The 22848-nt window shown below is 46.9% G+C and overlaps 1 pseudogene across 1 annotated transcript in view; it reads right to left on the bottom strand.

Annotated features, from left to right (window-relative positions):
- Positions 1-22260, bottom strand: part of LOC308149974 (ubiquitin carboxyl-terminal hydrolase 37-like) — a 35504-nt pseudogene extending 13244 nt beyond the window's left edge. Inside the window, exons 1-9 of the transcript in view lie at positions 22108-22260; positions 14608-14702; positions 6511-6582; positions 5139-5261; positions 4413-4536; positions 3857-4002; positions 2196-2300; positions 1549-1628; positions 511-675 (exon numbers count right to left, since the gene is read on the bottom strand). The product of the transcript in view is annotated as a ubiquitin carboxyl-terminal hydrolase 37-like (transcript). The remainder of the gene's footprint in view (positions 1-510; positions 676-1548; positions 1629-2195; positions 2301-3856; positions 4003-4412; positions 4537-5138; positions 5262-6510; positions 6583-14607; positions 14703-22107) is intronic.
- Positions 22261-22848: the final 588 nt, after the last annotated feature.

Below are 22848 nucleotides of genomic sequence, written 5' to 3'. Positions count from 1 at the left end.
ATCCACTAGACCACCACTACCCGCATTAACGTTGTGTAAAATGGTGCAGATAAGTGTTCTGTGGTGAGTTAAGTCAGTTATGCGAAATTGAGCAACTCTTCTGAACGCATTCCTTAACACAGTGCTTAACACTAGAACAGCCTTAACACTAGAACAGCCTTAACACTAGAACAGCCGTGCCTTTTCACCGACTAAAAGAGCCGCCTCTTTACAATGCTCAAGCTGCTATTTACACACAACGACCACTAGTTGGCCGCTTATAAATTAGCCTGCCTCCTACACAGAAAGAACGGCAAAATATCTTCATACTAGCTTATCCTGGTGGGATTTTGGAAATGTAAGGATACTGGGTGGTAGAACGCACATATCTAGGACAAGTCGTGAAAGGAGGGTCCTGGAATTTGATCGAGTGCAAAGATAGAACATGTTTTTTTTACTGACGGGGGTCAAACGACCCCTCATGGCTGTTCTAGCGTTAATGCTTAGAGAGTGCTGGTGGTGTGGTCTTACATGGCGTCGTGGGAGCTCCAGCCCAGGCTGGGGGGGGGGTGTGTGGACTCCGTGCAGTGGGACAGCAGCGTGAGGTAGCGGGGGATCACCACCTGCTGATCCAGCTTGCTGTTGAGGGACAGCTTGGTATTGAAACGGTAACGCTTCAGGTGGAGGATCAGGACTCTGCAGGAGGGGGGGGGGACAAAAAACCAGACAGTTTGTGACAGGGGACAGACAGGGGCTGGGGACAGACAGGGGACAGGGGAGAGACAGATGACAGACAGGGACAGACGACAGACAGGGGCTGGGCACAGACAGGGGACAGACAGGGGCTGGGGACAGACAGGGGACAGACAGGGGGGCTGGGGACAGACAGGGGACAGAGGACAGACAGGGGGGCTGGGGACAGACAGGGGACAGAGGACAGACAGGGGGGCTGGGGACAGACAGGGGACAGAGGACAGACAGGGGGGCTGGGGACAGACAGGGGACAGAGGACAGACAGGGGGGCTGGGGACAGACAGGGGACAGAGGACAGACAGGGGACAGAGGACAGACAGGGGACAGTCAGGGACAGGGGACGGACAGGGGCTGGGGACAGACAGGGACAGGGGACAGACAGGGGACAGACAGGGACAGGGGACAGACAGGGGTCTGGGGACAGACAGAGGACAGACAGGGACAGGGGACAGACAGGGGACAGAGGACAGACAGGGGACAGAAGACAGACAGGGACAGGGGACAGACAGGGGACAGACAGGGGACAGAGAACAGACAGGGGGGCTGGGGACAGACAGGGGACAGAGGACAGACAGGGGGGCTGGGGACAGACAGGGGACAGACAGGGACAGGGGACAGACAGGGACAGGGGACAGACAGGGGACAGACAGGGACAGGGGACAGACAGGGGTCTGGGGACAGACAGAGGACAGACAGGGACAGGGGACAGACAGGGGACAGAGGACAGACAGGGGACAGAGGACAGACAGGGACAGGGGACAGACAGGGGACAGACAGGGTGTGATGTGAGGGTTAGTCGTTAGTCGTTAGTTATACCTGGGCAGTCGACTGAATTTGTTCGTCATCATCGCCGCTTTCCCACTGCACTTCTCACACGAGTACTCGATCTCCTCCATCTGCAACAGGGAGAACAACCTCCGTCAACATCATAATCATCATCATAATAATAATACATTTTATTCATGGGCGCCTTACAAGGCTCTCAAGGACACCTTACAAGACCGTTTAAAACCACATATCAAAACATTAAGCAAAATGAGAAAAACAGCAAAATCAGATATAACAACAAACTAAATACAGGAGATCAAACCAAGTAAGCCATTGTGAAAAGGTGTGTTTATAAGACTGGATTTGAAAGTGGTGAGAGTGTCAATATTGCGTATGTTAGGTGGCAGAGAGTTCCAGAGTGTTAGGTGGCAGAGAGTTCCAGAGTGTTAGGTGGCAGAGAGTTCCAGAGTGTTAGGTGGCAGAGAGTTCCAGAGTGTTAGGTGGCAGAGAGTTCCAGAGTGTTAGGTGGCAGAGAGTTCTAGATCCCATAGTAGTCAGGCAGGCAGAAGGGATAATGAGTTGAAAGGTAGTGGAGGATGGGTGAGTGCGAGAGGGAGTGTACATGCTGTTACATGCTGTGTGAATGTGGTTGCTCAGCCTTAGCCCAGGTGCTGTTGTGGTTCTAGGAGCCTCACCCTGAAGAAGAGGTCCAGGGAGTCCTGGATGGACTCCCTGGACCTGCCTCGCCTCCGATGGACAGGTCGTTGAACTGTTCCCGCTTGATGACCACCTCCCCACAGCTGCAAACACACAGGAATGTCCAGTCAGGATCTACACAGAGGTGCAAACTGGTGATGGCTGCCCCAAAAAAGTGATATTTTTTCTGCCTGAAAACTAAGAAAATATCACTAGGACTAATGGTGCTAAATGGATAGCGATAGTGCTAGTAGTAGCGGTGGTCGATGGATAGCACTAGCGGTGGTCTAACAATGATACACTTGTAAATAGCGGAGGCCCTGAAAATGAACACCTGAATAGTCACTTCGTAAACAGGTTGGTTACCGTGACTGTGTTCTCCACGCTGTCTGGGATCGTACCTCGCTGCCTGAAGCTAAAAGCTACCGTATTTTCCGGACTATAAGTCGCTCCGGAGTATAAGTCGCACCAGTAAAAAATGCGCCATGAAGAAAAGAAAAAACCACATATAAGTCGCACTGGACTATAAGTCGCATTTATTTCCAAATGTATTTCACAAAATCCAAGACCAAGAACAGACATTTAATCTGGAAAAGTAAGTTATTCAACTACACAATAGCACACAGAACAACAGGCTGAATAGGTGTCCGGTATGTTAACGTAACACATTAACAGTTATTCAGCAACACAAAGCATAAAGAACAAAGCATAAAGAACATACCTGGGAGGCTGAATAGGCTAAATTAACATAACAAACCAGCTAGTCCAACAAGCAAGTTACAGGTAAGCAAGTTCACCAAGCTCCCGTTAATGTTTCAGCTAATTCTTCAGTGGTACAGGAGCAGCATATAGTTGTCACAAGCCCAGAGCGCCCTCTGGCGGCTGTAGACGGCAATGTAAAACTATGAAAAAAAAGTGTGACTTATAGTCCGGAAAATACGGTATTTCAACAGCAGCGGAGTTTTGCAGACAGGAAGATGTGATCTGGATGAGACGCAGACCCCCCCCCCCACCCACACACACTTTTTCTTTCTCCAGATCCTGCTATAGGACAATGTTACCACGCTGGCAGACAGGACAATCCACTTTGCCGCGTGTACTGAGCACACACATGCACACATGCACAGGTACTAGATCAGTAACAACACACAGCCTAACACAGAAGCACAACTCCTGGTCCAGGCACTTGTGATCTTGCGCACAGGGTTCCCACACCTTCTGAAACATCACATTCAAGCACCTTTCAAGGACTTTCAAGACTCAATGCAATCCCTCAAATTCAAGGACCCAACACGGCATATTTTGAGACAGAACTAGTTGACGAGCTATGTATAACATCTTTGAATACTGTATATATTTAGAGAGAGAGAGAGAGAGGGGAATTCAAGCACTTTCAATGACCCATGTCTATTTTCAAAACCTTTTAAGACCTTGATTTCTTTTTCTCACATTCACAAACTTTCAAGGGTTTCAAGGACCCGTGGGAGCCCTGTCCGCAATGCACTCTTGGCCAGGCTCCCCTGGTGTCTGGTGTTCAATCTCCCCAAATCCTCTCCCCTCCTCCTCCTCCTCCGCACCGTTCATTGGCTCACGATAGCAGCTCAGCTCGCAACAGACTCAAGACCCTGTGGGGACGTGAGTCAAACAGGGAGGGCCTCACCCTTTGCAGGTGATGGTGCGCTGCACCTCAAACTCCATGTTGACCACCACGGGGCAGGTGTAGATGCGGGAGGTGTCCGTCTTGTTGACCTTCTCCACGTCCTCCTTCAGCTGGTTCAGACACTGGCTCAGGAACTCATGGGCGTCCTGTGGCAGGGGAAGCGGGATCATTTGGTAAAATGGTAAATGGACTGCACTTATATAGCGCATTTTTTGCTGCTCCAAAGCGCTTTACAACGGCCTCTCATTCACCCATTCACACACACATTCACACACCAATGGCGGCAAGCTGCCATGCAAGGCGCCGGCCGGCCCGCTCACTGGGAGCAATTTTGGGGTTCACTCAAACCGCAATTTTGGGGTTCACTCAAACCGCCGATCTGCCAACCTTGCGATCATTAGACGGCGACTCTACCTCCTGAGACACAGCCTCTACCTCCTGAGACACAGCCTCTACCTCCTGAGCCACAGCCGCCCCATTTGCTTGTTACACAATCCTCCTGTTTAGGGGAGGCTGGGAGGGGACTTGACTAAGGACTACATATTGCACGTCTTACATTCTGCATGTCTCCAATGAAGCACTGTGCCGTGGAAGAGATGGCCTTCTTCACCCTCCTCAGAAGGTCTTTCTTCACCTCGGGGCAGGAGATGTCCTTTTTTGCCAACAGGTGGGCAAAGCACCTACAGACACACAGACACAGAGACACAGACACAGAGACACAGAGTCAATACAGACACAGACACACAGAGACACAGAGTCAATACTTTGTTGAGAGAGCAGGTACACATGTAGATCATTTGCATTTGTTTGGGGGTTTTTTTAAGCAGAGAAGTCATATTGACATTCAGTCAGAAGTGATTGTCCACTGGCGACAGCTCCAATGGACCTATCGCTAAGCCACGCCCCGAAATAGAAATTGTCCAATCATATCACAGCAAAAGTCACAACAGGCAGAAAACTCGGACAAACAACTCGCTAATATCTGATGGTGAAAAGCTTCTAGACTAAATATTCTTGTCTATTACTTGCTGTGGGAAATCAGAAATCAGAAGTTTGCCAACTCCCGCCATTGTAAGTTATTGAATGTCATTCAGTCACGGTCGGTCAGTCAGTCAGTCACTGTCAGTGAAGCGTTGTTTGTTTGTCCGAGTTTTCAAAGGGGGCGTGGCTTAGCGCTAGGTCCTCAGGTGAACTGAGGAGGGGGACTAGAGGCCAGAGGAGGGGGACTAGAGGCCAGAGGAGGGGGACTAGAGGCCAGAGGAGGGGGACTAGAGGCCAGTACCTGAGCAGGGCGTTGGAGGGGACCTTCTCCCAGGGGGTCAGCAGGTCGGAGGAGAAGGAGGGCAGGCTGAACAGGGACTGCAGGATGGCGTTCATGTAGCAGGTGTTTCCCAGGTTGGGGAATCTGCAGCAAAAATATCACTCAATAAATATATACATATACATATATATATATATATAATCAGGGTTCGACGGTAACGCTTTCCCGCTTGTCCGGAGCAAGTAAAACATTTGCCGGGTTTGTTTGCGCGAGCCCGACGACGCTGCTAGATCCCGGATATGTTTACCTGTGTGCAGGAAGAACAACAGACGGCGCAGGCGCCAGACCAGACTAGATGATCGTGGAGTGAAGATATTATCAAAGCGTACGCGATGCGACGGGTGATCGACAGTCACGTACGCTTTGATAATATCTTCACTCCACGATCATCTAGTCTGGCCTGGCGCCTGCGCCGTCTGTTGTTCTTCCTGCACACAGGTAAACATATCCGGGATCTAGCAGCGTGGTCGTGCTCGCGCAAACAAACCCGGCGATTGTTTTACTTGCTCCGGACAAGTAAAACAGTGTTACTGTCAAACCCTGAGTTCATAGAAATTGTATTTTGTTACATTTTCAAGCTTCTCCTTTGTGTCAAGAAAGTAGATCTCAGACATTCAGAAGGTGGTTGCCACTGAAATCACAGATTCCATTCAAATACATAAGTTATCCAGCTCAAATTTAAACAGACATAACATTTAAGTTGCTCTGGATATCTGCATGCCACACTTGGTAAATGGTAAATGGACTGCACTTATATAGCTATGCCTTTTATCCAAAGCGCTTTACAACAGCCTCTCATTCACCCATTCACACACACACCAATGGCGGCAAGCTGCCATGCAAGACGCCTGCCCGCTCACTGGGAGCAATTTGGGGGTTCAGTGTCTTGCCCAAAGACACTTCGACATGTGGCCAGCCCGGGCTCGAACCTCTGATCTGCCAACCTTGCGATCATTAGATGGCGGCTCTACCTCCTGAGACACAGCCTCTACCTCCTGAGACACAGCCTCTACCTCCTGAGACACAGCCTCTACCTCCTGAGATACAGACACCTCTACCTCCTGAGACACAGACACCTCTACCTCCTGAGACACAGCCTCTACCTCCTGAGACACAGCCTCTACCTCCTGAGCCACAGCCTCTACCTCCTGAGACACAGCCTCTACCTCCTGAGACACAGCCTCTACCTCCTGAGACACAGCCTCTACCTCCTGAGACACAGCCTCTACCTCCTGAGACACAGCCTCTACCTCCTGAGACACAGCCGCCTCTCTGTGGCGGAACCCTTCAGTGTCGTCGTCCAAACAGCCTGTGAGGACCGAGGTCTCCTTACCCTTGCAATGGGGTGGAGTGATTGGGCAACATGAGACTTCTTTTGCCAGAGGAGGGCTGGGTCGTACCGGACCTGGGGAAGGAACAGAGACACAACTTCAGGGGTGCTTCTTAAAATCTCCCGACTCTTAAATCACCCGACTCTTCAATCTCCTGACTCTTCAATCTCCTGACTCTTCAATCACCAGCTGGTCAACTGAAACCAAGCAGCAGCAGGATTCCACTGACATGAACAGTAGCCTGTCTTATCTGTCCAGGTACAGGTGTCTCTGTGTGTAATCAGCTGGTCTTACCTGTCCAGGTACAGGTGACTGTGTATAATGGAATGGAATGGAATGGACTTTATTTGTCATTGCTACAGTACAGGTACCAAACAACGAAATTTAGGAGGGGTGGCTCCCCTGGTGTTAGGAATGAATGGTCACCTGGTCTTACCTGTCCAGGTACAGGTGACTCTGTGTGTATAATCACCTGGTCTTACCTGTCCAGGTACAGGTGTCTCTGTGTGTAATCAGCTGGTCTTACCTGTCCAGATACAGGTGACTGTGTGTAATCACCTGGTCTTACCTGTCCAGGTACTGTCCAGGGTGTTCACACATAATTTTGCTTTCACTTTAGATCAAAGGAATCTCATTGTATGAGAAAAACAATAGTCCAAACCCCATGGTTCTATCATGTATGGTTCAAAAGTTATCAAGGTTTACCTCTTTAGAAGATCACCGGCGCCCCCCTCCCCTCTCTGGAAGAGCTGTACAACACACGCTGCCTCAGGAAGGCCTCCAAGATCTCCAGAGACCCACCCCACCCTGGGAACGAACACTTTGCTCGGCTGCCCTCGGACAGGCGGTTCAGGACCATGTTCGCAAGGACAAACCGACTGAAGCTCAGCTTCTACCCCAGGGCCATTCAGGCCCTGAACACAGCAAAGACCTAGGTTCTAGGCCCTGGACAATCTAGACAATTTGATGGCAGCTACTAGATTGAAATCAAGTGCAATACTGAAACACAACTGTGAACATTTCAAACCTGCAAACTGCGACACTTTAAATGAATGTGCAATAACACTATGTGCAATATGACAACCCTCGGGTACATAAGGTTCAGAGATAGGAAATGTTAGAATAGGTATAGCATAGCATAGAGTACAGCACAGTGTTTTATTTGTATAGTATAGTATAGTGGATAGTGTACAGTACATAGCCTTTATTTATGTAAACCAGCTCTTTTCCCTTCTTGTTTTTAGTTTTTTTCCTAGCACCAGGGGAGCCCCCCCTCCCAAATTTCGTTGTTTGGTACCTGTACTATATCAATGACAATAAAGACCATTCATTCATTCATTCATTCATACATACACATGCCAATTACTGGAATTTATCTCAACAGAATCTAGACGGTCTAAGTGGTCACTGCTATGCAGAAATGGAACGCACATTATGAAATTCAACTTTAAACTATTCTATAAACATTTTTTACACAAACCTACATATCATTCTTTTCAGACCAATTTTAAGACGAATATTAATAGCAAATGGGAAAATGTATCACACAATTCATAGTGAGCCAGCTGACGTTACAAGTTAGCCAGACCATTCACACAAACAGCGTCTAGCGGGCGAGAGTAGACGGGGCTCCGCTAGAAGGCACAACCAGAGTTTGAGTAGGCTACATTCTCTAATCAAAATCGTGGAATACAAGATTTCAATAACGATGCGTATCTTTCAAGTGTCTCCTTAAAATCGCCACAGGAAAAAACCCTATATAATTGAATTGCACTCATCTGATACACTGCAATACTCGTTTATAAACACTTGGGGGCGCCATTGTCACGGCCATATTGCCTCTGTTCAATATTCGACTGAATTAAAAGAATGAAAAGTGTTGACATGCACTCCTCAATAATGTACATCATTTGTAAATCCCACAGTTGGTTTTCTAGCTAGCCAGCTAGATGTCTCAGTGCACTTTGGATAAATTACTGCAACGTACTCCTGGCTGGGCTCCCCGCTTCAGCCATTAGACCTCTGCAGCTCATCCAGAATGCTGCTGCCCGGCTGGTATTCAACCTCCCCAAATACTCGCATGTCACCCCCCTCCTTCGCACCCTGCACTGGCTCCCGATAGCAGCTCGCATCAGATTCAAGACCCTGGTGCTTGCATACCAGGCAGCTAAAGGGACAGCCCCTGCCTACCTGAAGGAAATGGTCACCCCCCAAACCCCTGCCCGCTCACTCCGCTCCTCCACCTCGATGCCCGATCACGTCTCTTCACAACTCTGGCTCCCCGCTGGTGGAATGAGCTCCCCACGGCTGTCAGAACGGCAGAGTCACTACCCATCTTCCGTCGTAGACTGACGACCTCCATCTCTCCAGGTTACATCTTAACTGCTCCTCCTGAGACATCTTCTGACCCTCACCACTACGTCTCCTAAAGACACCCGCTTTCCCCTCTACTGTGTCCCTAAGAACTTCTATTGCCCCCCTTGTACTGTTTCTCTGTTTCTCCAGTAATAAAAAAATAAAAAAAAATAAAAAAAAGTTTTAGTAGAAGGCGATAGGGAGAAGGTTTTTCCTTCTATCAGTGGCCCCGGGCCTGAGCTAGATTACTCTTCCTGCAACGAATGGTGGATTGCTGATTCACATTAGTATTCAAATGTATTGATTGTAAGTCACTTTGGAATAAGGCGTCTGCTAAATGCCAAAAATGTAAACGCAACGCAAAAAGCTGACATTTTTTGACTGATTGCCGCACCCTGCCGGTCAAGAAACGCAATGCAGAGCAAGGCAACTGATCAACGCAACGGCCCCATTGAGATTAATTACTTCCGGTGCAACCAGTGGTGTAGTCTAGTTTTTTCTAGTGGGTATACTGTGATTTTGCCCTCCCAGTCAGAGCGACACCTGTCCCGTAGCGACACCCCATAAGCACCACCACACTCACTTATGCATACAGTATGCATCTACACCGGTGTTTGCTGCCTTGGGGGGGGTGGCATGGACTGTACTTGTACATCAAGCTGCCTCACGCTACAGAAACAGGAGATAGGCTCCTGCCCCCTAAGGGCCGTTAGGCTCGAGAACCATCGGTTCTCAAGGCTACTTACTTATGTGGTCTTGACTACCTGTCCACTTTCTCACCTGGTTCTTGCTCTCTCTCTCTCTGGTGTGCCGACTCCATCCTGCTCTCTCTCCTTCTCTCCCTCTCTATCCTCCTCTTTCCCTCTTTTGCTGTCAACCAAAAGGCAAACATAACAACCAGAGTATTTATAATTTAATAAGAGGTATACATTGAATTCATATCAAATCATAACATCATTCTAATTGAATATTGGGTTGCTGTGGGCAATGCAGTCAGATGCTGTCTTTACTTACTCTCTCACCTGTAAGAAAATCATATGTCCAACTACAAAAAACAGACATTTCCAATGAGTGAGGGTTTGTTCCAATGCTTCAATCCACTGTCCATGTACTGTAAATATACCATTATGGTATTACCATAAAGCCCAATTCTAGCAGAATAAGAAAGATTGTATATCTACTTTAAGTAAAATAATAAAGTGCATCCAGTTAGCTCTTTAGCTGGCAAGTGTGCAGCAGACTAGCTCATCTCATCACCTCTGAGCACGCTAGCTTGCTAGTTCTTTGACACTATTATTCACACCATGAAACTATAATCAGACACTTTCTAATCACAATAATAACGACTAATTTGAACCAACTTTCTCTGTCAGAACACAGTAATTATATTTGCTAACGTTTCAACTTGCTTACTTTCTTCTACAGAGCTTTCACCCTGCAAAAACTCTCTCGCGCTAAAACCAAACCAAAACCAAACCATTCTCCAGCGGCACGAAGCTGTGTGTGGAGGTCTGGCCGGCCGCAAATTTGCGAAACCTAGGATGGTAAGGGGAGGCAGGGCACGAGAGACTCGCCAGCCAATGAGGGGGCAATGAGGGAGTGCTTCGCCAACCAATCAGGTAGCGGTATTGCCCTGCCTCCCCCTACCATCCTAGTTTTCGCAAATTCGCGCCCGCCCACCCCAAGGCTCTGTAGGGGAAATACTGAGACTAGCATTCTGAACGACTGGTTATGCGATAACAAACATGTCAGAACGTTCGAAGTAAGTGCTTCGTAACACAGACGGGGTGAATTTTATGAATAAAAATGTGAAAGTTCTGTCACAAAACGCCGTTACGTATCCTCGCGCATTTTCTAGTGGGTATACGCAAATCCTTGGCCTTTCCTAGTGGGTATACGGCGTAGTCCTGCGTATCACGTAGACTACACCACTGGGTGCAACGCAATGGCCATGTGTGCACGCAGCTTAAGTGCCTTACTCAATCAAGGGCACACTAGTAGTAGTGTGGTTTCAGGCGGGATTTGAACTCACAACCTTCCGATCACAAGTCCAACTCACTATCCACTAGACCAGTGGTTCCCAACCTTTTTTGTCTTGTGTACCCCTTGAGCTGTTTTGCCATGCCAGAAGTACCCCCTCACTCATGCGTGTTGATTATTTCCCCAAAAAATCAATTAAACTCTAACTTGCAAATATAACATTTATTACTGACACACAGAGAGCAAAACCTCTTCTCATGTCTCCAAAACTCTAAACACATTTTCTGCTTTACACACATTTTGCTATTCAAAATGGCACTGAACACGGTTTTCTGCACACAACAATCTGACATAAAGTCACATGTTTGCCATTTCAAAACATTGCCATTCAAAATTAGACTACATGAGCTAATTGGCCAATACATGTGCCACCTGGCCACCTCAATGGTTAATTGTTACCACATGCCCACACACTCACTGAAAATAGAAAAATTAATAATAAATAATAATGAATTTGATTTGATATCTGTTTCTTTTCCCTTTCTCCTGCTCCTCTTTGGCTTCTGTCTGAGGTGCAGTGATGTCATCCTTTTCTCATCCCAGAGTCTTGACTGATGGGGAGAGGAAACAGACAAGATGAGACAGGATAAAACTTATCACACACACACACACACACACACACACACACACACACCCACACACACACACACAAACATAGAGAGAGAGAACACATTCAAGACATTATGATTATCACAAATTCCCTCTCAGGGACAAGAGCTAATTGAACCAGAATATCATCACAAGTGTCAGTTGCACTTGCAATACAGCCACCCACACCCCCAACTATCCACCCACACACACACACACACACACACACACACACACACACACACACACACACACACACACACTTAAACTTCTTATCTAACTCTACTGATTATTAATGAAATCATTTGAACCACTCCCCTTTAATACATAGATATTTACACCATTGTGAAAAATAGACTCACCCAGTAGCAGTTGCAATTCTTTTTTTCATCAGTTGAGCTTTAATGAGACACTTGAGGTTGCTTCTCTTTTATAAGCTTTGACAGTTCTGGAGGCAGTGTGGCAACAGCAGTCACCAGGCTGCTCTCCACACTCAGTCTGTTCCTTGGCTTGGTTTTGATGTGGGTCAAAGCTGAGAAGGTCACTTCACACATATATGTAGATCCAAAAGGCAAAAGTTCATTCAATGCACACTTTCCCAGCACTGGATATTCCTTTTCAACATCACACCAAAACTCTGTCAATGACTTGTCAGCATGTGCCATCTTCAACCCACGATCAGAGGACATGTCCATCAGATTTTCCTGCAGGCTTGCAGGAAGGCTGCTGCTGCTCCTGTCATTCACTCTGAGGGGTTCCTCACCCAGTCCAGTTTTTCTGACTTTGTTTCAATGTCATGAAAGTACTGGTTGAAGTCAGTGTCAAGTTTGGACAGATGTGCTTTAACTATTTTCACCACAGGACCTCTGTCAGCATCAGTGGTGGCGAGATGGCCATCAAGCAGTGGGAAACAGCTCACATCTCCATCCTTACATTTCCTCTCCCATAATTTAACCTTCTTTATGAATCCATTCACTTTGTCATACATGTTAAGGATGTGTGAGTACTTGCCCTGAAGTGAAAGGTTGAGCTCATTCAGCTTAGTGAAGACATCAGCAAGATATGCCAGCTGCGCAACCCACACTGCATCCTCAAACAGGGCTGCAAGAGGGTGGTCGTTTTCTGTCAGGAAAGCAAACACCTCGATGCGCAATTCATAGAGCCGCAGCAGCGTTTTGCCACGAGACAGCCAGCGAACGTCTGTGTGAAGCAGTAGCTGCTCATGCTCTGACCCGCTGCCATGACAAAGAGTTTGAAACAGTCTGTGGTTCATTGGCCGGGACTGAATGAAGTTAATCACCTTAACTGCGTCATCCATAACTGCACTTAACTCGGGGCTCATCCTTTTGCTGGCGAGTGCCTCCCGGTGAATAATACAGTGCATCCACTTAATTTCGGGGTTCACCTTCATCACACGCCCAAGCAGCCCACGCACCTTACCCGTCATTGCTGCCGCTCCATCGGTACAGATGTGACTGCAGGATTTCCACTCCAGATCGTTGTCTTTGAAGAAGCTGTCAATAATCAGAAATATTTCCTCGCCAGTTGTCTTTCCTGGCAGCGTCTTGCAAAACAAGATATGCTCATTTATGTCCGACTCTTCTTTATAACGCACAAAAGCCAGCAGCTGAGCCTCCCCACTAACGTCGGTCATTTCATCTAATTGCAAAGCGAACTGACCTGCTTGCTTCATTTTATCCACCACTTGTCCGACAATATTTATGGACATATCATCAATCCGATGGGAGACGGTATTGTTTGATAAAGGTACCAACTTGAGCGCGTCAGCTGCTTTCTTGTCCAGCATAGTTTTAGCCAAAATCATAGCGGCAGGCAAAATCAGATCTTCGGCGATTGAATGTGGGGTTTTTGACTTAGCCACTAGTAATGAAACAGCATAGGACGCCTCCAGTGCTTTGCTCGACACACTTGCCGCTTTTTTCAGTGTAGCCTGACTTGACTTGAACTCTGACAGTTTTCGCTTGAAAAAGTCGTCAGTTTTACCAACAGTTGCTAGGTGTTTGGTGCTCTGGTGTCGCTGTAAATGGGCTGGCTTCATTGAATTATTAGCCAGGACTTCGCCGCAGAAAAAGCACTGTGGCTGTGGTGGATCAGCCGATGTACATGTAAATCCCCACAAAACATATGTTTCCAAATAATAGCGGGGTCCTTTTTTTCTTTTTTTCTCTGATCTGACCGTCTGATCTGCCTCTGATCTGACCGTCTGATCTGCCTCTGATCTGACCGTTACTGTAGCTGGTCGTTTTAGCCATCTGTCCATCTTTGCGGTATACTGACAGGCCTAGCTGACGTGCGCGCGTAAATGAACGTAAATGAACGTGATTTAAATGTGACGTGACTACCACTTGTGTTACAGTCATCACCTGTCGGGGAGGAACTTAAGTTGCAGCGTACCATTTTAACAACAGGTTTATGAAACTACTATATTTAATTATTTTTTTGGAAAGGGAAATAAATTATAATTCCAAATCTTTCCACGTACCCCCTGCAATCCCCTCACGTACCCCTAGGGGTCCGCGTACCCCCGGTTGGGAACCACTGCACTAGACCACCACTACCTCTGAAACATTTCAATCATGCATGAAGAGGGTGAGGTGAGAAAAGCAGTGTTGGCGGGGGAGGTAGAGAAACGCCTGTGTTCTTTAAAAGGGACAAGTGTTTGTGTGCGTTTGTACGTGTAACTGCATGCTGTATAACAGAGAAATTCGATTCAATAAAAAGGCAGGGTTCGACAGTAACGCTGTTTTACTTGTCCGGAGCAAGTAAAACATTTGCCGGGTTTGTTTGCGCGAGCCCAGGCGCAGACTGGATGATCGTGGAGTGAAGATATTATCAAAGCGGACGGGTGATCGACAGGCCCGTACGCTTTGATAATATCTTCACTCCACGATCATCTAGTCTAGCCTGGCGCCTGCGCCGTCTGTTGTTCTTCCTGCACACAGGTAAACACATCCAGGATCTAGCAGCGTTGTCGTGCTCGCGCAAACAAACCCTGGCGAATGTTTTACTTGCTCCGGGCAAGTGGGCAAGCGTTACTGTCGAACCCTGAAAGGTCATCAATGTCGTCACCATCCATCACCACCACCACCACCTACCTGTTCTCAGACAGCGAGCTGCGGGCCGGCGTGGAGGTCACTCTGCTGGGGCTGCCCAGGGGTCTTTTGCGGGACATTTTGCGGGTCTGGGACATCTGGAACACAGGGTATATACAGGAGTCTTGAGGTTAATTTCAATACCTTTCTAAGACTTTTTAAAGACCTTGTCAATATTGTTCCAGACCTCACCGCCACTTGGAGCTGTAACCGTTTACATCAGTGGCACCTTTAACTTAACAGTTTGAGTTTGCAATAGACTAGACCACTATCATACAACATAATTTCCGGTTCATCTTTGTTTTTTAATAAAAACGAATACATTCACGAACTTTTACTAAAGGTTTTTAGGACTCAAACTCTTTGGACAGAGTCTAATTCAGAAAAACACCAAAAAAATTCAAGACTTCATAAAATCGTGATAAGACTTTTTAATACTTACTAAGGTATATCGACAAGAGTGGGAAGCGTTGAGCGCTTCATTACATTCAAGGAGCTGTCCAACGGCAGTGGTCCTGAAGCGTTTCCCCAAATGATATTTATTTGTGCTGTTAGTGTTATATGTATTATGTTATTATATGTATGAAACTTTTGCGTTTGCCGTAGCTGCTTTTCCGGGTTCAGAGCACCGCTGGCGTCCGCGCTGTGACTGCCGCTTCTGTTTCCCTGTCCTGTCTTTTTGTGTCCTGTCCTAAAGTGTTTATAGTTTCTTGTTTTCAACGTCTACCTTGTTTTGTGTGCCCGTCTTCCCCCAAAAGTCTCCGCTTTTTATTTTCCTTATTTTCTTTTCCAAGTATTTTCACTTTATTTTATTTTATTTTTTCACCGACCTCCGCTGCTTTCCCCCCCCCGCCATCTCCCGCCTCTCACTGCCTCCACTACCGGACTACAGTATTCACCGCCACCGCTAACCCCATCACTGGACCACTAACTCCCACTGGATTCACACTTCTTGACACCATCGTTCCTGTCCCCCGGCTCTGTGTTGCTGACCGACCCGCTGCGCGCCGCTCTCAGACATCGCTAGCCTGTGCTACTACCCTCGTCCTGGGAGGTAGCCACCACTCCCTCCCCGGTTTGGGGGTTGCCATCTCCTCAGGTGAGTGTCAGTCCTTCCCAACCTTCACTCACTACTGCGGGATTTGGTCGCTGGCATGGCACGGCTAGGCTGGCCGGCCGCGCGGGTTCAGTCCCAAGCTAGCAATACATATGACAACAACAACAACACCACGCTGCCACTCTGGCGGCCATTCCACTAAAGGTGGATCAGTATAGCGGCGATTGAAATAAATGCGGCGATCAGGCAACTCGAGATTGGAATTCAAGCCTCAGGTGATTCCTCGAACGAGGATCAGCCTTGTGTCATGAGTGTTCACAGAACACCGGCTTACAAATCCTCGATATGGGCGCGTGCACGCCGACATAAAGAGCCCAGAAGAGTCGATCTGTCGAAATGAAGATACTCCACTCTGCAGGGGTCCTACATTTGCGCAGCATTCCCGAATTATTGATCTTTATGAAGACGGAAAAATAAGATGTAAAATAGTGCAATACTGTCGCAATTAACAAGGCGAGGGAAATGGTTTGGCAAGAAATTGCTGACCGATTAAATGCGTAGGTCATACTAGCCCCAGTTATTGTTATATGTTCATATTTTAATAAATGAATATTACTACTGTGGTGATATCAGCAGCAGGCTACAAACCGTCATATCGCCACAATGGCCTAGTGGTATCGACCGCTGCCACAGGATTTATTCATCATTTTTAGACTGTGGTTCGAATCCCTCTTCGGACACACTTTTTACTGCATTTCGTTGTCTGAATCTAATGTAAAATCTCATCTAAAAAAGTATGTAGGCTATAAAATTATGGTGCAGGCTAATTTACAAGAACTGACACGATTACAATGGTGTTTGAAGCCTTTGTATGAAATCTTCGGTTAAATGTAAAAAAAAAAAAAAAGAATTACTTAGGCAAGTCTCGAACTCGCAACCTTTGGAACTCCAGCCTGCTGCCTTAACCACTGCGCCAGCAATGCAAGTTGATAGACATACCTATTCATTTTATTTTATTTTTTACACTTTTTAATTTATGTATCCATCGATCTATCTATCTATCACACTTTCAAAATATCTAGTTATCTATCACACAATCAAACTATCTATCGATCGATCACACTTTCAAATTATCAAATTATCTATCTATCACACAGTCAAACTATCTAATCTATCTATCTCGTGTGAAGTGGGAACTAATATTTCCTAAAAGACACATGAGGAACTGTCGTTCGGGGTTTAGTTTCCGCCTGTGAGCCTTTTTTGACGCGCGTCTTACTATAGCCTGTGTCGCGACCAGGCTAATTATATCTGACTCAGAAGGAGCTCAACCAAGCAGCGAATTATTTGAGCCACATTGATGGAACCGAACGCAAGCTAACATTATCGAGGCTTAGAACTTTATCGAGGCTTAGAACTTTATCGAGCTTCGTGGATTAGCCCCCTGGTTCACTGCCATGTTTACACAACTCACTGCCCACCAACTATTAGTCACTCCCAACTGTGACGATCCACACTTGAACCAATAGTGGGCGCTATACATTTGTTGTCCTGTTGACCGTCTCTCTTGGTTCCAGATGGGCACAGGTGGGGGTGCTTTATCAGTAATGTATGCTTTATCAGTAATGTATGCAGCATGTTGTCCACGCCCCTGCGCATTTTCATTGGTTGATACTGCGCGAGACGTGATGAAGCCCTCAGCTCTCGCCTCAGATTTTAAATCCTCAATTTTGGCCGCCATTGGCTAAAATCTGTAATTTGGCTCTACAAGTGTTAATATGTCATTTTATGAAGTTTTTATATGTTTTCAGGCGAGAAAGTAACCATATATATTCACAAAATGTGTCCAGTTTATCAAAATAACCCGTTTATATATCTGATCTGACGTTTTTTCCCCCACTTCTGTGGGAAACTTCGCTAGCAACACGAGTAGAGCTTTGCATCTGCATCGCACGTTGAAGTACGTCAAGTCCATCCCACCAGGTTGCGCCAGAACGGTGGGTCACGGTCCGCGGTGTGCACGGAGCGTTATTGAGTCAACTGGTATTGTGGTTATCACCAAGTTCTCCCATACAGTGCTGATGGACTAGTATAGACCATTGCCGACATGTGTGAAAGGGGACAACACGGGAATAGCTTGGGATGTCATAGACATAGTTTGGGATTCCATGGAAATTATAGGGAGAAAGACGCTGTGAGAGAACGGGGCTATAGACTCTCTACCCGTCTGTGGTAATAACAGTGTCGCTGCTTTCATACGTCACGCGTGGTATCAACCAATGAAAATGCGTAAGGGCGTGGACAACATGCAAGATACGCCCCCATATATTTGCATACATTACTGATAAAGTGGAAAAGAAAGAATGAATGTGGAAAAGAAAGAATGAATGTGGAAAAGAAAGAATGAAAGAATGAATGTGGAAAAGAAAGAATGAATGTGGAAAAGAATGAATGAATGTGGAAAAGAAAGAATGAATGTGGAAAAGAAAGAATGAATGTGGAAAACAATGTGGAAAAGAAAGAATAAATGTGGAAAACAATGTGGAAAAGAAAGAATGAATGTGGAAAAGAAAGAATAAATGTGGAAAAGAATAAATACATATAGAAATGTATTGCGGTATACTGTGTGTATTTGTATGTGTATTTGTTCATACATTCATTTATGTGTCTATATATTTATTGTTCATTTTGACAGACTTGGTCCTCCATATACGTGAACCCCCGTGCTAGGAGTAGAAGCGCTTGTTTATTGTTTTCGTTTGTTATTTTTGGTGTGTTGAACGCGGGGGCGCCACCAGGCATTTGCCCGGTGGAAGAGTTGCATGTGAACGCACTGAAGACTAGCTGAGTGGTTAGTCAGTCATTGCTGAGTTAGATGCGGGGCAGCTCTTACGAAGTATGTTAGTTACTTTTCTGTTTTGTATGTGTGCACAGTTACTCGCTTTAAATGGGCTGAAGATTATGGCTGAAATGGGAGTAGTTTATAGGAGGAGTTTGTAATAGGAGGGGAGATTCCCGTTTGTTAGGGTTGGTTAATATTGGTTATTTGATTATATTGAGTTATGGATGTTTTTGAGGAGTTTGTGGAAGCTCCGTCGGTCGATGGGTTGGTACGATTAACAAAGGAACAACTGTGGAAGGTTGTTGAACATTATGAGGTTAAGCTTGAGGTGGTGAAAGGCCGAGCAAAGAAACAGGACGTAGTAGAGGCTTTACAGAATACATTAATTCAAAGGGGCATACTAAAGGGTAAATTGTCTGTCCCTAAAATATCCGTTGGGGTTGTATCTGGGTCCAGTGAGTTAACATTTGATCAACAGAGAGAATTGTTATCATTACAGATGGAATTTCAGACGCGAGAGCAGACGCGAGAGCGTGAATTTCAGACGCGAGAGCGTGAATTTCAGGCACAAGAGCGTGCGAGGGACAGGGAATTGGAGTTGGATAAATTGGCTCTTGAATGGGAGCGCCTTAAGTTGATTGCTGAGGGAAAGTTATCTGACGTTGGAGGTGGCGATTGGAGTAATTCTAAAAGGGATAATTTGTCTGCCATGGTTAGACTGTTGCCAAAGTTTAATGAAAAAGATCCTGATATATTCTTTTCACTGTTTGAGAGTGTTGCCGACGATAGGGACTGGTCTACTTCAGACCGCACCGCATTACTACAGAGTGTGCTTATTGGCCGAGCTCAGGAAGCTTATATTGCTCTTAATGGTGGAGAGAGGAAAGATTATGATACAGTTAAGGCCGCTATCCTTAGGGCATATGAACTTGTTCCTGAAGCTTACAGACAGCGGTTTAGACAATGGAAGAAACATGACAAACAAACTCATGTTGAGGTTGTAAGAGAACTAACCAGCCATTTCAATCGTTGGTGCGTGGCGGTAGAGGTGAATACTCTGGAGGATCTGTCAAATTTGATTATTTTGGAACAGTTTAAAACCATTGTCCCTGATCGCATTGCCACTTACGTTAACGAACACAAGGTGAAAACAGCAGATCAAGCCGCGGTGTTGGCAGATTAATTTGTACTGACTCATAAGAGTCAGTTTGGTGACCATCGTTTTCGTAGCGAGGGGAGCCGTAGAAATAATCCGAACGTGACTGACCTATTGGTAAATCGTACACAATTCCCTAACGAAGGTCCTGATTATTCGGTCCCCTTTTCAAAGTCGGAGCATGGCAGTCAGAGTAGAGTAGATCCTAACTCGACATGCAATTATTGCCTTGAGAAGGGTCACTGGAAACTGGAGTGTCCTGTCCTAAAAGGAAAGAAAACCTACAGTGGGAAGGGGGGCTCTGTTAGACCGTTGGCTCTTGCAGTGCATGCTTGTGGGGCAGCAGCAAGAGTGTCTGGGGTTGCCGAGGGGTCTCCCTTTAAACCAGGGGTGATGGCATCCTCAGTATCCAGCCCACCTGCGGCTACTGAGTTGGCGGTGGCACTACAGGGCTCTGTCTCCATACAGATTAGCGAGGAGGATCCTGATTTTGGCCCGTTTATTACTACAGGTTTCGTTTCTCTGGTGGGTAGCCCACAGAAAGTGCCTGTCCAGATCCTTTGTGATACGGGGGCTTCAGAATCTTTTATATTGGAATCGGTTTTGACATTCTCTCAGGAGTCAAGTGTGGGGACCAGCGTGTTGATTAGAGGGATGGGGATGCAGACTTTGTCTGTCCCCTTGCATGAAATTGAGCTTTGCTCTGATCTGGTCCAGGGGGTAGTGACCATTGGTGTTCGACCCTCTCTGCCTGTGGTGGGTGTGGCCGTCATCTTAGGAAATAACCTGGCTGGCGGAAGAGTGTGGAGTGATGTGCCCCCACCTCTGGTTGTTAGTTCTGGGTTTACACGGCCAACAGGACCCGACCTTAGTGTGAAGGAGTTTCCTGAGGTTTTTACTGCCTGCGCCATGACTCGTGCTATGAGTTGCATGGACCCTAAAATTGATGATGGTAAAGAGTCTAAGTTCACTCCTGACAATTCTGTTTTTCAGTTTCCTGACCTGCCGCCGCCTTTGTCTCGGAGTGAGTTGATTTTAGCACAACAGGAGGATCCTGAGCTGAAGCTGCTGCTCAGTGGGATTCAGCCTAAGGATGAGCTGGAGAGCTCTGAAAGTGGTTGTTTTCTCTTGGAGGATGTGTTGGTTCGTCAATGGCTTCCTCATAATGATTGTTCTGTGAGTGACCCAGTTTTCCAGGCAAAATTTACTGGTCCTTACTCTGTTGTACGACAGGTGTCCGAACATAATTATTTGATCGATACCCCTAACCGTAGAAAGTCTACACAGACCACAGTGAATGGGGTGTCTCCATCTCCATCCACTCCTGTGGTGGCAGCAGGGTGGGAGGAGGATGTGAGTGGGCCTGGAGACGGTGTTTTGCGTCCTCGGCTCAAGACTTCTGAGACGTTGGCTGATTTATGGGTACTGTTTGAGTACTGTTTGAGTACTGTTTGGTTTCTGTTTGGCACTGGTTTGGGCTCTGCAGCACTTTGATGTTTATGTGGGAGGGGGGGTCCCATCTAGTGGTCGTTTGTTCAGATCATAACCCCCTGACCTTTTTGCATTCTTTGCAGAGTCCGAGCCAGCGCCTTACCAGGTGAATCCTTGCTGCCGGTCTAAAACTCTTGTCCAAAATCTCTCTTTCTCTTGCTCCTCCCTCCTTAAATAGAGCTTTTCCCCAGGTACAAGGAATTGCTGGAGTTAAGAACCTGTGCAGGCCTGATGGCTTAACCTTCTGTGTCTCATATGCATTATTATAGAAATGTAAATAACATTAATAGCCTAAAGCCTTTATAATCTTTCCCTCCACATTGTTTACGCAATCTTGTCACAGTCGTAAAACACACACACACGCACACGCACACGCACACACACACACACACACACACACACACGCACACAATGGTGATTTTAGACTGGAGTCTGGGCCAAAATGATTCATTGTTCAGCTCACTGGGACTCTCTCAGTTTCTCAGCCCAGAAGTGGTTTCCTCATTCCTCCACTAGAGGGCGGCAGCGCGCTAACTACCGGACCAGGGGAACGACTGTGGAATGGTTTTATTGGATAGACCAGGGGTGGGCAATTAATTTTCACAATGGGCCACATGAGAAACCAGGACTATTGTGGAGGACCGGACCAGTAGACTGAACCAGTAGTTGATAATATACAACAAATACATAAAGCATACAAATATAGCATTTCCATTAAAACAGTAAAGCACATACTGGAGTAAATACAGAGTAAATCTGAAAGAGAGGAGTGAGGTTGCTGACTGGAGGGGCTGAGGAGGTCACTGGGGTGGGCTCAGCTTTGGGGTAGACCGAGTAAGAGGTCTTCTGCCTCTGTAGACACATCATGTTATTTTCTTCTTTTTAAAAAATAAAATGTAAAATGAAAGGGGGGGGGGGGGGAAACATGTCATTGCTGTGTGTGAATGAATAACTCACCATCCTCTCCTTCTCTTCAGCCTCACTCTGGGATAGGGCGATGGCCAGCTGAAGCTCCTCCTCCTCACTCTGGGATAGGGCGATGGCCAGCTGAAGCTCCTCCTCCTCCTCCTCCTCCTCCTGCAGTGCTGCTTCTTCTCGTTTGGGGGGCATCTGGTGAGACAGGGCAGTGAGATGAGGGAGAGAGCAGGGGAGGGAATGGAAGGGCCGTAGGAAAAGTCCCAGGGAAGGCAAAGCAAGGATGGACAATAGGAGTATAATTATTTATAATTATTATTGCCTGAGATTGTGGGCCATGTGGGTCTGTCTGCTCAGGCATAGTGATAGAGAGACCTGTCTGTCTGCTCAGGCACAGTGATAGAGACCTGTCTGTCTGCTCAGGCACAGTGATAGAGACCTGTCTGTCTGTCTGCTCAGGCACAGTGATAGAGACCTGTCTGTCTGCTCAGGCACAGTGATAGAGACCTGTCTGTCTGCTCAGGCACAGTGATAGAGACCTGTCTGTCTGCTCAGGCACAGTGATAGAGACCTGTCTGTCTGCTCAGGCACAGTGATAGAGACCTGTCTGTCTGTCCAGGCACAGTGATAGAGACCTGTCTGTCTGCTCAGGCACAGTGATAGAGACCTGTCTGTCTGTCTGTCTGCTCAGGCACAGTGATAGAGACCTGTCTGTCTGCTCAGGCACAGTGATAGAGACCTGTCTGTCTGCTCAGGCACAGTGATAGAGACCTGTCTGTCTGC

The sequence above is a fragment of the Nansenia antarctica genome, assembly GCF_963989245.1.
Source record: "Nansenia antarctica genome assembly, chromosome: 2".
Lineage (NCBI taxonomy): Eukaryota > Metazoa > Chordata > Actinopteri > Argentiniformes > Microstomatidae > Nansenia > Nansenia antarctica.
This window is presented reverse-complemented; position numbering and strand designations above follow the sequence as displayed.